Here is a 16,911-nt window from a genome sequence, read left to right as displayed (position 1 = left end):
CATCAACTTTGAGGACAAAATGTTCACTTGCTGCCTAATATATCCCACCCACTGACAGGTGCCATGATAACGAGATTATCAGTGTTATTCACTTCACCTGTCAGTGGTCATAATGTTATGGCTGATCGGTGTATATACAATTTTAGTTGCAGCTTGTGCACAGATTCAACCATTGGTGTGGGTTAACGAATTAGGAAAATCAACAGGGTGATTTGAAAATTGTTTGACCACAACAATAGTTTGACTGAAAATGATTCATCCTTTAATACCCTGAGGGGTATGTGCCAGGATAAATTGTGCCAGTGTTGTTTCAAACACCTGTTTTAAGGAGGATTAATACCTCATGTTACCGTACATTAAAATTTAGTTTCTTGTGTTAAATAAAAAATGATGAGATACTGGCAGAGCTTCTATTTTAATTGAAATTAAATATTACACATCCACATTCCTTATTGCGGGTATTTACTGTATGATTAAATCCTCATTCAATAAGTATAACCAATACACTAATGTTTTTAAGCGGAGATTCACTTCATAGCCTGAAAAGTTGACCTGACTGGGGCATAAAAGTGACATCAACCTTTGAATACTAATAAACTCTTTTATGTGGCATTTTCCAAGAATGGCTATTCTCTTTTGTGCTGGGAGCCATTTGTACTAGTAAGTCCATCAGTACTACTCCCGTTAAAGCTCCTCTGCAACTCAGTGCCAGGGGTTTGTGACCCTGAGAGACAAAAGTCTCAAAGAAAGTGCATTTTTACTCTTTCTTGACCAGCTTCCAGTATTAGCACCTGCTCAATATAACGGATGGTGTTTGTTTGCATCTATGTATGCAGCAGAGATAGATGGTTTCAAAGGTCTCCTTTTACGTATTGATTTTCAGCTTTCTATATTGATTCCCGTATATGGCATTTTAAGAATTTATTTTCATGTATTTCTCCAAACTGCACTGCAGAAGCTGTTATGAAGTGGTAATTTGTTTTGTTATTCTATTCATCACTGTACAGATCTATTTAGCATTTATGTTCACTAACAGCCACTGTGCCATTGCTTTTCAGTCAGTTACATCAACCAAAGCCCAGAGAAAAAAATAATGACAAAACCCCCTTGTTCACTCTGCATTATCTGTCAATTGCTGTATACACGCCTGCCAGGGAAAAAGAGCTACCGCTAATAGCCATGTCCCACTTATTATCTTACACTAAAACACTTTCAGAGAATAGACAGATGTCATGGAGATCAATAATTATCACAGAGCCGTTGACAAAAGACAGCTACATAGTTCCTTACATTCACCCATCATCCCCCTGGGACATTATTGCTAGTGTAACCAGCAGTGTGACCTTTATATCTAGCTACCCTTTTAACTGTGCACATTTTCATGAGGTCATTTCACTTTCCTTTTCTTTCTGAGAAAGCAAAGTTTACAAGAGAAAGAGTTCCTATTTCTGTCTGAACTCACAACTATTATTATGGTTTATCCAGGTCAAGAAATTATAGTAGAATTTAAAATGCCGCAACCTGTTCTGAATTTATATGTAAATAATAATAATAATAATAATAATAATAATAATAATAATAATAATAATACAGAAATGCTCCTCCTCTGCATTGTATAACTTATTTGTATGTGTCTTAAAAGTAGTATTATCTGGCCCTGTCTTTCTTCATATACTTCCCTTAGAAAATGTTCTTGAATCTTTTTAAATTTTCAAACTAATCTGGAAAAATAAATGTGTAAATAGGTAAGGGTCTTCCCTTATTATTAGGTTATTGTTTCTTCAGTAAAAAGTTTTTGAAGGAAAATTATATACACTTCATTCACACATACAACATCTGTTTTTCAAGTTGCATATGAGTATGCATATGACTAGCCTGCATATTTTAATTTCAGCATAATTATGTTCTATTTTTTTCCAGGTGTAATAACTGCAAATTGAAATTGAACATCCTTAGAGAATTATTTGGAAAAGTTGTTGAAAAACTGTTTAAAAGTTTTCACGCATACTATTCACACCCTCCATTGGTTTCATAGATACTGTTAATGGAACAACATTAATAACATGTCTACTGTGTGTAATAATATAACACATGCACGTGTATGTAGGAATGTACATATATAGACATACTTCATTTAATTAGTATCTTCAGTTTACTTAATTCAGCAAGTGCTTCATTTTAATTAGACTAATAACACTGCTGTTACATTAATGATGCTTAAATGTATCTCTCTGCTCAAACACGTTGATTATATAATTGGATCTATTTCCATTCAGAGTAAATAAATAAATAAGTACAGTAACTCTACTTATTGCTGTTGGGACTGAAGTTTACATGTAGTTATTCATCCCTGTGTTTCATGACCTTTAACACCATCTGTCAATGTAGGAAGACTGAAATATAATTACTTTACTAACATGATCTGAGCACCTTCTACAGAAAGCCCCTCTGGAAGGCTGATAGCAGGTGGTGGGCTGAATTAGTATTCTGCTGGAGACTGCATAGTCTTTCTTTCGGGAATAGAAATGTGCTCTGATCTCCCTTTAGTGTTTTAAGTCTCGTCAGCATCTTGCTGCCAGGTAGAGTGATATGTTATAAGTTATCATGAAAATTTCAGGGTTTGTTTTCATTTATATAAAAGCCTTTGATGCAGATAGACATTTATGGTGGCCAAATTTTAGTTCACTTGAAAATAGAATTAATGTTTTGCTATAGATATGAATTTACATTAAAGGGGTAATGGATTAACATTTTTGAAATTGACATAGCAACATTTTCTAAGAATAAAAACTGCACCAGGATCTTTGGAAACATACTGTAAACTCAATTCAATTAATGTGATTTATGGAAACATATGCTATCAATGTGCAGACTTTGTCATCTTATTGGTATACATTTATATACTTTTTCTAAATACATTGTAGATGCCATTGTTATATGGACATGTTCGTACTCTCTCTATTAAGGAATAATATATATATATATATATATATATATATATATATATATATATATATTGTTTTGTTATGCAATCTCTTTACTGCAACAATTGAAACTGTGCACTATATGGAAATCATATTACTCCTCTGATAATCTTGACATGCCTATACAAGTCTTATAGATGGTATGATTTGGGGATGAGATATTGAAAAGAGACCTTTGCTGATGCATAGGGGTAATTGTGGTAGCAATCAAATGGTTAACAAATTTTGAACAAATTGGATTAGGAAAAGAAAATGATGCAGCACAATACTTTTCTCTTTCTTGCAGAGAAATGCTAATTCTCATGCCAGGGAAAGTAAATGTAGATGGATTTGTTCGCTTTTTAATTATGCAGATCTGATTTATATGCATGCAAATCTCTGTAACCTTCATAAACAGTTCATTTATAATTGTTTCGTGAGATTAGTTCTAAACTTTAGTTTGATGGCTTTATTAGGTTGGCACAGCCTATGTGTTAAATGTTATATATTTTTTGGCTGGTTTGAAATAATAAAAAAAAACGAAATAATAAATCCATGATTGACACTTGGTTTATTTGTTTGTTTGTTTTTTCCAGAAAAAATAAATTGGTAATCTCTGTTCCTAAACAGGTTCAGCATTTGGTCATTTATATTAATGTACTCTCCGACATGTAACAAATTAAATGAATGGTAAAAATAGATTTGCTGATGCTTATGCAATCTCTACTTAGTGGCAAGATAATAGGCTTTGAAAAAAATGTCAAGATGTGGTCATGACCTGCGGGTGCCTGCACTGATCTAATTTTGACGTGCGATTCAGTTAGCGTCCTTCTCTGCAGGTACAAATGATTTATCCATTACAAATGTAGCTAATGCACGTGCTAAATATACATTTAACTGCCCATATATTTTGTAACACCAGCGATTTAAACGCTAACCTCCAGTCTATACCTGTGATTTTAAATATAAATATACACTGTTTGTTTTTATGTTTGTAAATAGTTGCAATATTTGAAATAGTTTCTAAATCTATAATAAATGAAAAAATAAGAAAAGGTTAACCCTCCAATGCCGAGACCTCAATACATGATTTCCATATTTGCCATAGATGTTTTGTCATCTTTTCTCTCTGTACTTTCTGGTTGCTATGGAAACTGTCTAAAGTCCCAGCAAAGGATGAAGGACAGAGATGAGGCCTCTGAGATCACTCCAACTTTATCTCTGTAGTTTCTACATTGAGTGTTGTTTGGGCCTCGTGGCTGTCTCTCTTAAGGATGCTGGGCAGCTGTACTTCAGGCCACTGCAGCTGCACTCCCTGTCTCTGTAAAGCTGGGGATCCATTCAAGTCTTATTCTTGGCTGTCAGACAAGGCTGGCGGAGGCCCTGCCTGGAACAGAACATGTGCTCGGCTATCTGGGCACACGACTGCAGGACTGTGGCTGCATTTGGGCCTGTCAGGGAAGGGCAACAACATTTTTAAACGGCTTCTTTTTATCATGTGGATTTTGATAAATGAGCCTCATCCATCAATCGTTTTGGTGAGGCCTAATATGTCAGTTTGTATCCATGCTCATTTAAAGTCTGACAACACCTAGTGTTCCTCTTCGTGCAGTAAAGAGCATGCATGAAAAAATAGTTATCTTTCGGATCGAGAGCACTACCCAAAGGGGGATGGGACAACATTCGTTACCACGGTCAATGAATGAATGCATTAATTAATTTTGCTGTTCACCGGAGACTCTGTCTGACTAATTTTTGTCTGATAAAAAGCCTTTTTCACAGCCAACTTCTGTCCACAGGGGTTCCCCTAGGCTTGGAATGGCCTCTGCACCCCTTGGTAGTGCACCATATATGGAGCCTCTTCACCAGAGCAGATATTCTTACTGCTGGCAGTCTTTCCAGATCTGGGGAGAAGGCATGACCTGGTCAACTGCCCTATGAGCTGTTGAATGCTGTCACTATCCATGCTCAAGGTCTACTTGGTAGCCATTTCCTCTTGTCATGTCCAGACTGATGGTGAGTCACCTGGCGCCCATTTCCTTGTCTCCTAATTCTTGCTCTGCTGGCGTTGGCGCCAGGATTATACTTACACCTAACCCTGCTTTTCTCATGAAAGTTCCCCCCCACCTCCATGTTAACAGGCTTGTAGAGTTGATGGCATTCCATCCTCCCTTCTGTTTGGAGGAGGAGAGCCTTTTGCACTTCCTTTTAGCTGTGTGTGCATTGCAGTGTTACATGGTCTGTTGTAGGGGGGTCCAAAGAACAGACTGTTGTTTTTTTTTGTGTCTTGGTGCACAGACACTGGGTCAGGCCTTGTCCAAATGCCACATGTGCCATTGGATTGTAGACACTATTGACTGAGCACCTGTCTTCATCCTGGGCCCTTTATCAAGTTGTCCCTCTGACTGACATCTGTGCAGCTGCAAGCTGGGCTTCGCTGCGATCTTTAATTCGGTTCTATGGACTGGATTTGACAGGTCCTGTTCCCTCTATTGGGTTGTGTTGGCTTCAGTTGAGCCTTAGTAGCCTGTGTGGCACATTCTCCTGGCCTCTATTATTGTATTGGTGGGTGAGAAGTGGATTTCCCTGTCTCCGGCCTCTGTGTGCGCATCCCAGTAGGCATTTGGCCTCAGATGTCGCTTTTTTGAAACGCTCCCTCCCAGCCCTGACCTTTTGTATTCAATAGGCAATTGAGCGTGTCCTTGTGGCCCTGGATCCTGCTTTAGCCTGATTGTTGGTTTGCAGTCACCTGCTGGTCCCTGCCTCCCATTTGTTATGTTATTGATGTTTTTCTATGTTCAGTTGAACATTGTTTGGTAGCCCTGCTCCTGGGGTCGTCTGACTGGTGGTGTGAGTTCCTCATGGTAGCAAGTGATGTCCCATCCCCCCGTTGGGTAATATTCTCTTTCTCTTGGCAACCTATCAATACTTGCAGTAGGAACTAAGTTAGCCATTACACACTACTGCTGTTGCTGTGGCTAGGGCACAACCAATTGAAGTGAGGAATGCCCTATACCATCCTGCTTTTTGTGGTTTTATTGCTCTTCTGGAAATGATGTACTTCCTTGAGACAAATGGGGGCACTTACACTTTATGCGGCAGCCACAGGTAAATCACTCATCATGAACAATTTGATGCTTTAGCCCGCCAAGTTTTATTCCTCTGTAGTGAGCAGTTTTGACACAACAGGAGCACAAGGATGATTGATTTTTATAAATCAAGTACAGAAAATCAAGGAACTAATAAGAGTCTATGGAAAGGTGTAAATTATGAAGTGCCTAGTTTAACTAGAGTGCTGTGGCATATTTGGTACATGCAGCGCTGTAGAATGAGTTGATAATTCGCTGCTGTGTGATGTTTGTTGGTGAGATTTGATTCAGGGCTTTGGAAGACTGGTCTGACAGGAAAGATAAGTGGTGCCTTCAAACCGTAATAATCTCAATGGTTTTAGCACATTCCAAGTGGAGCTTTCTGATGTTATTATTTGCTTTTTTATACTTGATAACACCTTAACAGTCGTATGGAAAAAAAAGAAGAAAGAAAATAGGTTAAAGGAAAGCCAGAGAGAGCAAATATGTCTTCAGTTTATATCAGTATAGATCGGATCAAGGCAGGGGTCTTTCCGACAGGATCTGGCAGAGTTCCAGAATGAAAGTGCAATGCAGCTGAAGGAGCATTTGTTTCACAGAATCATGTTGCTTTATTCTTGATAGTGATTGAGAAAGGGAGGGTTTGGATTATTTTATTAAATTGTGTGGAATAAGCAGCCAATTTGATATAGAAGGGCCATAGTCTAAATTCAGATTTCTATACATAATAGGAGACATTATTTTGATTGAAAAAAGTCCATCAAAATCAAGATGTTTTCTGAAAATGCAACATTTTAACATTATTATTTCAAAATGCATGGTCCGGAATGTAAATCGAAAAGGTATTTCCACCCTCAATTTATTTAAACATAGGTTATAGTAGCTTCATTAAAATAAATAAATGTTGTTAAATCTGATAAGTTTTGCTCCAAACCTCAGACATTTGTTTTCCTGCCTATGTATTACTTCTAAAATCACATTACAATAAGAGCCTTATGGGGGAAAAATGAAATGTCATGGACAAGAGCAATATGAAACCAATTAAGAAATTACTATTGATTCAAATCTTAACGTCAGTAGTGAGTGATCTTTTCTTCATCTCATCCAGACCTTTGCCTTCAGTGCAGGGCAGCTGCTGCAGAAACTTAGCATAGAGCTGCAGGAACAACACAATTCAGTTTAGCACATCCTTGGATTATCTTAAGTGTTTTTCTTCTACTTTTGTCTTGCTGTTTTACTTCTTGGAAGCAAACTCGTGGCTGTATTCGTTGCTCCATATTAAATCCACCTCTAACCCCACTGCATCGCCACTGCTCAGCCTCGAAACAGAGACTCACACACTTTCTGCACTTGGATCTGTTGTACTATTCCACTCACACTTTCTGGCAGACAGAAACATTACAGAGTACTGTGCTCCATAAGAAAGCTATCGTCTCTCAGGAAATTTACTATTCTCCTGCCCAGACTTGCTCAGTATGATTTGATCCAGTGCTGCCCCTAGAAGCGATTGCAGAGTTTTTGAGCAGGTGTTGGGCTATTTTTGTAGTTTGATTAGTTTACAGCTTCAGACTATTATTTATTTATTTATCTTTGTTGCTAGTGGTGCTTTTCCACATTTGTTAATAAGTCAGCCCGAATGATTCATAAATATGCACCAAATTGATTTGATTTATTATGTTTTGATTTGCTTGAGTGGCAGACAACTTGAAAAGCATTTAATTCCAGAGAATTTGCCCGTGGATTAGTAAATTACTGTGACCATCCTTCACTAGATAAGGATGCCAAATTTTCAAACCTATGTAGGGGAAATACAAAAACCTTCATTATAAATGCAGTTTTTATCCTTTAAATGTTAACCTCTCATTTTGTTAGCTAATGCTCTGGAACTTATGTGACAAATTAAATTTGGACAAATGAACGTTCAAACTGAATTTTTATTGAAATCCTTTTTAATAGAATGGGAATGGGAGGAGGTGGGGGCTGGATGATAAAAGTTAAAGCCCCCACTAGAGCAAGGCATGTAGATGCTTTTAAATAATTTGTCCCTGTGGATGATGCTTTATATTTTTCAAAACAGCTTGTAATTACATTTAATTACCCCCTCAAGCAACAAAATCAATCAAACTACAAAGAGATAAAGAGAAACTAGGACTAAAGAAGATGAAGCATCTTGGAGTAAAACAAACCAATATTTCAGAGTATTTCTATCACTGTAAAAGAAAGCATCCACAAACCATATCCATTATGTCATCTCAACCCAAAGATGTGATTATGGCTCCTTTCTTGCACTGTATTTTCTGGACCAGACTATTATTAGTTTAGAGCAAATATCATTACTCCACAACTGAATCCATCCTAGTTCACACATGTAAAAAAACACCACAGAGCCCATAAATACGTACAAAAACTATAAAATTGTAGATCTATGCATTCACAATCATTAAGAACTGGTCCCCAATATTGCACATGAAAAGAGAATTGTTGATTAAGCCCTTCCATCAAATTGATAACCGTCATATTGGCTGTTGTAAGGTGTCTAATTCATTTTCCATTTTCAAGAGTAGCAAACTGTGCTGCTTTAAATTGAGGTGTTCACCCAGAGAAGAATGATTTATTAGAACCAGAAGATCTTCCAAGGAAAATGTGTTGGTCCTACACCTACAAACTTGACAATGTGTGTTTTCAGTGGTGAGACAATTAAGAATTAAGCTCGGCAGACAGTTATAGATCTTCGCCAGCAGCCTGAGGATTTAATTATGCAGTGCAAATATTCAAATTCTTAGATATGTTTTAAAAAACATATAATTTACCACCTACAGAAAATATGAATACATGTTCCAAAAACATATACTGTACATTAGTAGTCGAATATGATTTTGAAACTGCTGTATTTCCCCTACTGATGGAGGCAGAAAACTAATATATTTTACTAGGCAGCAGCCAACTGAAAAATAGGTTGCAATATTTAATGTTTTGTTAAAATAATTTGGAAAGGCCCCTAGCCGGAGAGTTATTTATAAAGACTTGCTGTAGAACCTCTAAAGGATTAAATCTTACACCTTAAACTTACTCGGTGACATTTGCCTGAGTAAACATTACCTTCCTCTGTTCAAATGATTAATTACAAGGTTACAGTAAACAAAAGGAGAACAGTTGTTTGAACATACACTATTATTGGCTTGCTTTATTCATATTGTAGTGTTTCATTTATCACATGTGATGTTAGGGCTGTTTGGTGGCTAGCTATTAATATTGTGGTCTAGGGCTTTAATGCTTTTGCTATAACATTCCCATTAATACACCAATGTTTCATTTTCACTGAAGCATTGCATGGTCCATTTCTAACAGATCTTGGAGTCATTACATAGTATATGGTTTATTACAAATGACTGGCGAATTCAGAACCAGGCTGAAACACTAACACTGTAATGTGCAAAATCTGCAGGAATATATTTCCACAGTTCTGTTTCCGGATGAGTGGTTTAAACCTACAATCAGCGTCCTGCTTCATATTGAGTGAATTCTGCTGAAAGAAAATAGGAAAAATTTAGAGCTACAATACCAAATAAAAAGAACAAAATGTATCTCAATGGCATCAATTCAAAGGGGAATTACAGGTGTAATTTTACAGCAGTTAAACACTGACATAATTCACAGGTTCAAAGTCTTTGTGTGGGATGCCAATTATTATGTTTTACATCGTCAACAGCAAGGCATGCTTGACACTTATATCTCTCTGTCTTTCTCTCTCTCTCTCTGTAAGTTCAAGATTTGGAGACCAGAATAAAATGGTTCTCAACTTGAAGCAGTTAAAAAGGAAAGATAGAGTGTTAATTGTAAGAGTTATCTGTATAACACTATGAGTCAAGAGAGACAAATCCAATGCTTACATTTACTTAAATAGGTACATTTATATTCAAATATGTCTGGATTCACAATCATTGCTTCATCGGCTATACTGTTCTTATAGAATGTAAATTGAAGTCCTAAAAAGACATTCAAAAATTGGAGAAGACCACTGTAACATCATAATATTCTAAATATTAAATGATTCTCTTAATTTTGTTAGCAAACAACAAGATAAACAAAACTCACAATAGGCCATCATGATTATTATTATGAATCTCACAAAGTCAAAATTTATATTTTTATTTGTATGTCTGTTGTCCTATTATTAAATTGTTAATTTGTGGTCTGTTTATACGATACATTACTTACTAATGTAGGTAATAAGAAGCTTATAAAACAGTGTTCTGGGTTATTAGCATAGTTATTAATCTTCCAGTGTTATTATGATAGGTACATAAATTAGAGAATTTACATTTTCTCTTTGTTGTGCTGCTGAATTCTTGTCAATAACACACAGGGCAGCAATAGAGTATTTCAGAAATGTCAAGTAGTATTGACCATGGGCACATTGTCTGCACCAAGGCAAAGCTAAGACAGAATTACGTTGTACAAATGATTGTGGTCAGAATGTTAAAAGTGTCTCAGGCATTGAACAGCAGACTACAGACCAGAGAAACAGAAATAGAAAAAGCAGCCAAGGTCAAGAACCATCACTGACAACAGGATTGACTTACTACCACGGTGCTAAAGTCTGTTTATTTAGCATTCTGTTATTTTTCTAGTGCTAATTGACCAGAAAACTACAAAAGAAACACCATCAGACATTTTACACTTAATAGATAAGCACTCAAAGTAGATCTAACATATGTGAGAATGTTAGTCACAGCAATTCTGGAATGAAGCAATTTTAATCATTTTCAATGTTATCTTAACACACAGATGTATTTTAAATCTAAAGGATAATCTTAATCAATAGTAACAGCATAATAAGCTTAAAAAGGCACTTACAATAGAAGTCTTAAATCTTCCAGTGTCTGATCTTGGAGTTCTCCTATACTCAAGGTCAATGAGAATATCCTAGCATCTATCATCGTGTATAACTGTCTATCTAACATCAATTCTTATATACATCCCCATCTATATGCAATCAAGCAAGCCAAATATGGCCATAACTCTCTCCTATGTTGTTCTATATTTAAGATCTTTCTATAGCAGTATTATACAGACAATTATCAGTCATGCAATACTCTGATAGTCCCAATACTCCGAGGTCTTGTGTTAAGTAGAACTCATATGGTTATGTAGTTGGAAATGGACATTAAAAAATGGGTGATAACAGTAAATAATTGAATGGATTATTAATAAAACATAAATGGTGTGTATAACAAATACATGCACATTTCTGGTTACTGTCCTGTGTGGAATTTACTCTATACACTTAGACTGTAATTATGAGGATACTGCTGTAAATATGTGAATAGTATCTATAATGTCAGTCACTCTTCTTCAGCTCAACTCAATAGTATTGATTGTCTGTTCTGTCCAGCTTCTTCCCTGACATACCTCCTGCAGAACATGTCTTTAACTAGCTGGATGTCAAAGGCCAAGGCCATCAGAACCCCTTCCCCCCACCAAGCGCAATGAGTCTAGGAGCTGATGCAAAGCCTGTGAATATTGACTGCTGGGAAAGTGTGTTTGATGCCAGATACTTATTCTTGGCAACGAGGAAGTCAGCTGCTAAATTGAGTTTGTTGTCTTCCCATTCTCCTTCCCTCGAAAACCTTCCATTTGTGAATTTTCCATCACCTAGTACCCATAACCTACAGTAAAATCCCACCTGTATAAATTTATTACCAATATGAACTGATATTCACTTAATTTAATAATGGTCTGTTAACATACCTATTCTCAACCAAGTATAAGGGTAACACATTACATTGTGTCCCTAATTACTGTGTAGTTACACTGTAATTACTTGTTACAGTGTAAAAACAGTGTAAATAGGCAAATGTACAGTCATAGTTACCTAGTAAATACACATTAATTAGGGATACAATGTAATGTGTTACCAGTATAAGTATATTTGTTTCATAAGTGTTAATAGGCAATCCTTAAAATAAAGTGTGACCAAAACAAAGTTGTTTTAATTGCGGCAAAACAAAGAACAAAAGACTGGTCAATATGGTATATTGAAAATGTAATGTAATACAAGTCCTTTATTGACTTAATAGATATTAGATTAGTACCACAGTGCACATCTCCTTGTGTAAACATTTGAAATCTTTTAAACCTTTTGCAGGTTCAAGCAAGAAACTTTATCGCTGTATTTTATAAAGAAAACAAAATTAAAAAACATTTTGTTGAATATCTCCTGAGGTTTCAGTTAAGTTGTTGTGAACTGACACTCATCTCTGAATCCCAAAGACATGATCCATTATTTTGGGATGGTAGAGTCTCAACGGATGAAAAATACAACAACAAATGAATAAACAAGTTACTTTAACTGGAAATGTTTGTTTCAAGGACTGCATTTTCTTATCCCAGGAACATCAGCCCCCAGCACATCAAATAACACAGCCATCAATGCCACGGGGACTGAGGTCTGGAATGCTTCTGCTATTCGTATAACCTGCAGTGACTCACAATGAGCTACATGCCACTACCCTGCCATTGTACCTTAATAAAGATGGGACTCTGGGTGCTTGTAAATGTGAAGGATTCTATGAAATTACACATTTTTTTCCAACCTCACTTATAGCTTAACGATAAATCATTTTGCCCTTGCCCTTGGCAAACTACACCGTATAACACAATTGCCTACGTTCGCAAACATTTTCTGATTGGATTGGATTTTTTGCATTTGTATAATAATCATAATTATTTTTATTTTTATTATCATGATTATTATTCATAATAATTAGAAGTAAAGGAAAACAAATTGTGTATAGTGATAGTATAGAAATGGTGTCAGGTTTTGCTTCTTCTTTTGACTGGGATTAATGAAGGGTGCATGCTTCTCATTAATTATCCCCGGAAGAGTGGTTCCACTTATTAAATGATTGTAGTAGCAATCAAATTAAAGAATGTTTATCCAGATTAGTATGACCAATGTATATCCAGAAATTAGACCAGAATATACACAGTGTGTGTGTGAAGCCCTGCTTCCATATATGCATGAGAGGAGGTTATCAATCAGTTATTACCAAATAATAAAAACATAATGAAAGAGTAGATATAAGTAGTAAGTTAAGTAAGGTTTAGTGGCACTTAAGGATGCATAGGCCTAGACCAAATAAAAACCCAAAATATATACACTTCTATCAAGCTGTGTTTTATTTTATTCTCAGACACTATATACTACTACTTATACATAAAAATGCAATAGGGTACATGTTTGTAATTTGCAAGTATGTCAAAGTTTTGATTTGGTCTTGGCCATTGTGTCAAAACTTGTCTTCCTTCATTGCTCTCCAGTAAAATATCTGGAGTATTTTTATTTTGAATGCCCAGTTCTCTTTGTGTGTTTCTGTTGAATTTTCATTCGTTGCTGTCACTTTATATTCAGCAGAGGTACTGGTCGATCTATTTCCTTTCGTTTCCTGGAGGAAGACATTCTGTCTTCAACAGGGAGTCACTGACGATGGAGTGCCCTTGACTTTAATTAATCTTGAAGCTGTTTTACAGGTTAAAAACTTTATTCTGCACCTCCATTCTCTCTATCCTCTTATAATACCGGCAGGCAAGAGTACTTTCATTTTTAAACTATTTTGGTAGCCCCTTATCTGCAATGCACAGCTGTTGAAAAGGTGATAGTCAGGAAGGTCTTTTATTTCATTTTTCAAGTACATACCCTAACATTATCATATCATTATCATCAGGAATAATGAACAGATACAAGAAAGAAAACAAAATGAATGCCTAGAGTATATATATATATTTTTTTTTTTTTTTTTTTTGCAGTATCTGTGCATAAGACTATATTTATAATGTTGCCAGGGCCCCTGTTGTCACAACTGCTGTTGTATATCAATGCTAAAGTGTGAAGGAAATCTACTCTGCCTTCCTCCCTTTTTGAAAAAGAAAAGATATTGATATATACCGATATATTCATATTGAACCATGTATAGAATATACAAAGTAACGGTATGGTATCTACTGACGTGAAATGCAACTTTCCTTTAGCCAGGTATGTTTATTTTATTTACTGTGCTTCAAGCTATTTTCAGTTGCTATTTTTAGCAAGTACGGGAGTTTAATTTGTCCCCTGTGAGTTTATTTCTTTTCCCATAAAAAAATAAGCAAAAACAAATGACAACAAGAAGACATAACCATTCTAGGGCAATATCTCAATTTTGGCTTAGTGATCAATCAAAAATTACATTGTAGACATTAAAACACCATCTCTTTTTATGCTGTCACATATCCCCAGACAATAGACCCATTCTTACATGCATAAAGCCTAAGAAAGGAAAATAAAAAAAAACCTCTATGGTTAAATAAATACACAGCAGACTTGTCTAAATGCCACCCCAGGAAACACATTTTGTTTACATTATTGTAGCACTTGAATAGGTCATAAGCATTTCCCCCGGTGAAGGGAAGATATCGATCTGCTAAAAATACCTCCTCTGCTCACTGAGGGATGCGCGGCGTGGGCAGGATCGATATCAGGAGTGCTCCCATGTCCTGCTCCTCAAATTGGCTGGACAGCAGGAGTGAGTTAGACAGATGAAGCGGGGACCTGGGATCAATAACGAAAGAGGTTGGTAGTGGGAGGCAGTGTAACAGATTAGATGGAGGGGGGGATTAATAAATCAGTTATATATAAAGTATATTAGGTGATGGTGTTTGTAAAAATTGGCAGGATATCTTATACTTCCACATGACATCCTCCTACATTCTGTCATTCAGATTCCTCCTGCATAATTTGTGTAAGACACTTTAAATACTTCAAAAGTGTTTCTTGCTCAATTCCCAAAGCTCTTTTAACTTGAAGGCAGTCTAAATGACATGCAAATGTACCTTGTCATGAAAATCCTAACTCTACTGCTTATATTGATTTACTGAACTTCTTTTGTTATTCCTTACTTTCAGATCAAGGTGTGAAATCAAATATATAAGTATGTGATTGAAAAATAAAATCTTAATTCTATCCTGTGATAGGAATACCATCCCAAGCCACCACTGCTGTGCCAAATGTGGGTATATCACATGTATTAATAATATTATAAAACAAATTACTCCAGGACTTTTATTAAGTATTGAAAATGGTCTATATATTGTTTTGTGTTTGTATATTTATACCCCATTGCTTCTGTAGTTCTGATAGATTAACTGGAACTGGAAATTCTTAGAAAATTGCCAAATATTGTTTGTCTACAATTACTCTCATGACTTGAAATACTACTACTAATGGTGTAACACACAGACCTTTTTAGAGGTTGTTTAAGATGCCTAATTAAAGGCCAAAGTGGTCTATTAGGAGTCACAGTTGTGTCAATATCACTGATTGCTGAATGGTAAAATACATTTTCACACTCTGTGGTTTTCATACAGGTTGTAATATAAGGGCTGACTTCATTGCTAGATACAGATACTGTTTTGTTTCGGCACAGAAATACCCAAGAAAATCACATCCTTGAAAATACACTGCAAAACAAAATAAAGTTTCAATGAACAAAGGCACAGGCACACTCTAAATGTGGCCTGTGTGGAGGCGTGGAAGCAATAAAAAAAACAATCTAGTGAAAAAAAAAATACTTTTGTGAAAGGACCAAGTACCAAGATCTTGGGAAAAGCAGCTCCAGGTTATTTGGACTGATGTGTAAATCTGAGCTGTTTGATTTCAATTCCCATATATGTTTGCCATAGAGCCACTAAGATGTTGAGGAAAACTTGCCTTGGGCCTACAGGCATGAATGGAGAAGGGTCTGTAATTGGGTCACCAACTCTGGCATAATTGTCTGGTCTACTAGTAATCTGAAACTCCTTAACGGGTGATTAATCAGTGTGTTCTATTATTATTGTCTGATGCCGATTTTCTTTTTCTTTTTATGCTTACAGTATAAACGAAAGTAGTAGGCATCATGTAACCTAACTAGTCAACATAATAATAACAAAAATGTAAACTTAACTCTAAAACACTCCTAGCTTTGATTATGCTGCTAAACATTTACCTAAATGCATCAAATTACAACATACATTTTCACAAAGCACATAGATGAATTGGCATGTATAGTTTAGTTTTCATGTTAGATTTCTCTGTTGTTTATAATATGACACATTTTTGTTTAAAACAGAAATTAAGCACATTAATGTATAGCTTGTCATCAGTGTTGTTGTGATAACAGCATCAGTTGCTCTAGTTCAACCATGTTGACTGAAATTGATTTCGGCAAAGTATTAATAGAGGTCAGATTGACTAGTTAGGGTAGCCTGAGTTCAGTATAAATAAGACAAGATTGACCTTAACGTCCCTGTCTTTTGGTAGTTAGAAGTGTTATGAAGTGTTGAGAGAGAGACTTTAATGTCGTAATAAATTATTGCTACTTAGTTAATAAAAGTTAGGAGCCATTAATTATTACATTTATAAATTATCAATAAACATTTATATGATATTTATAATAATGATTTGAAACCTAATTGTGTTTTGGCAGCTCCCAAAGCACTTTTTTTCTTCTTATTATTTATTTATATAATTGATCTTCCAAAACACTATTTTGTTTCATTTTTTCATTTTTTATAAATGATAAATCATATCTTATAAAGGTTTATTTATAAATGGAATTATTAATGGTCCCTAACTGTTTTTAAACTATTAATGACACTGTAATATGAAGCATTACCAAACTTTCTATTCCTGTTGTGTCTATAGATAGTCTGCATCTTCTGGATTGTGTGGTAGGAAGCTTGCTTACACTTTTATATCATCATTTATCAATTGTTGCCTAAAGTAATCTCCTCAGAGTTACATATGTACATGTTTATATATATAGTCACACAAACACTGT

The sequence above is a fragment of the Amia ocellicauda genome, chromosome 19, assembly GCF_036373705.1.
Source record: "Amia ocellicauda isolate fAmiCal2 chromosome 19, fAmiCal2.hap1, whole genome shotgun sequence".
NCBI lineage: Eukaryota > Metazoa > Chordata > Actinopteri > Amiiformes > Amiidae > Amia > Amia ocellicauda.
Note: the sequence above shows the minus strand (reverse complement) of the source record.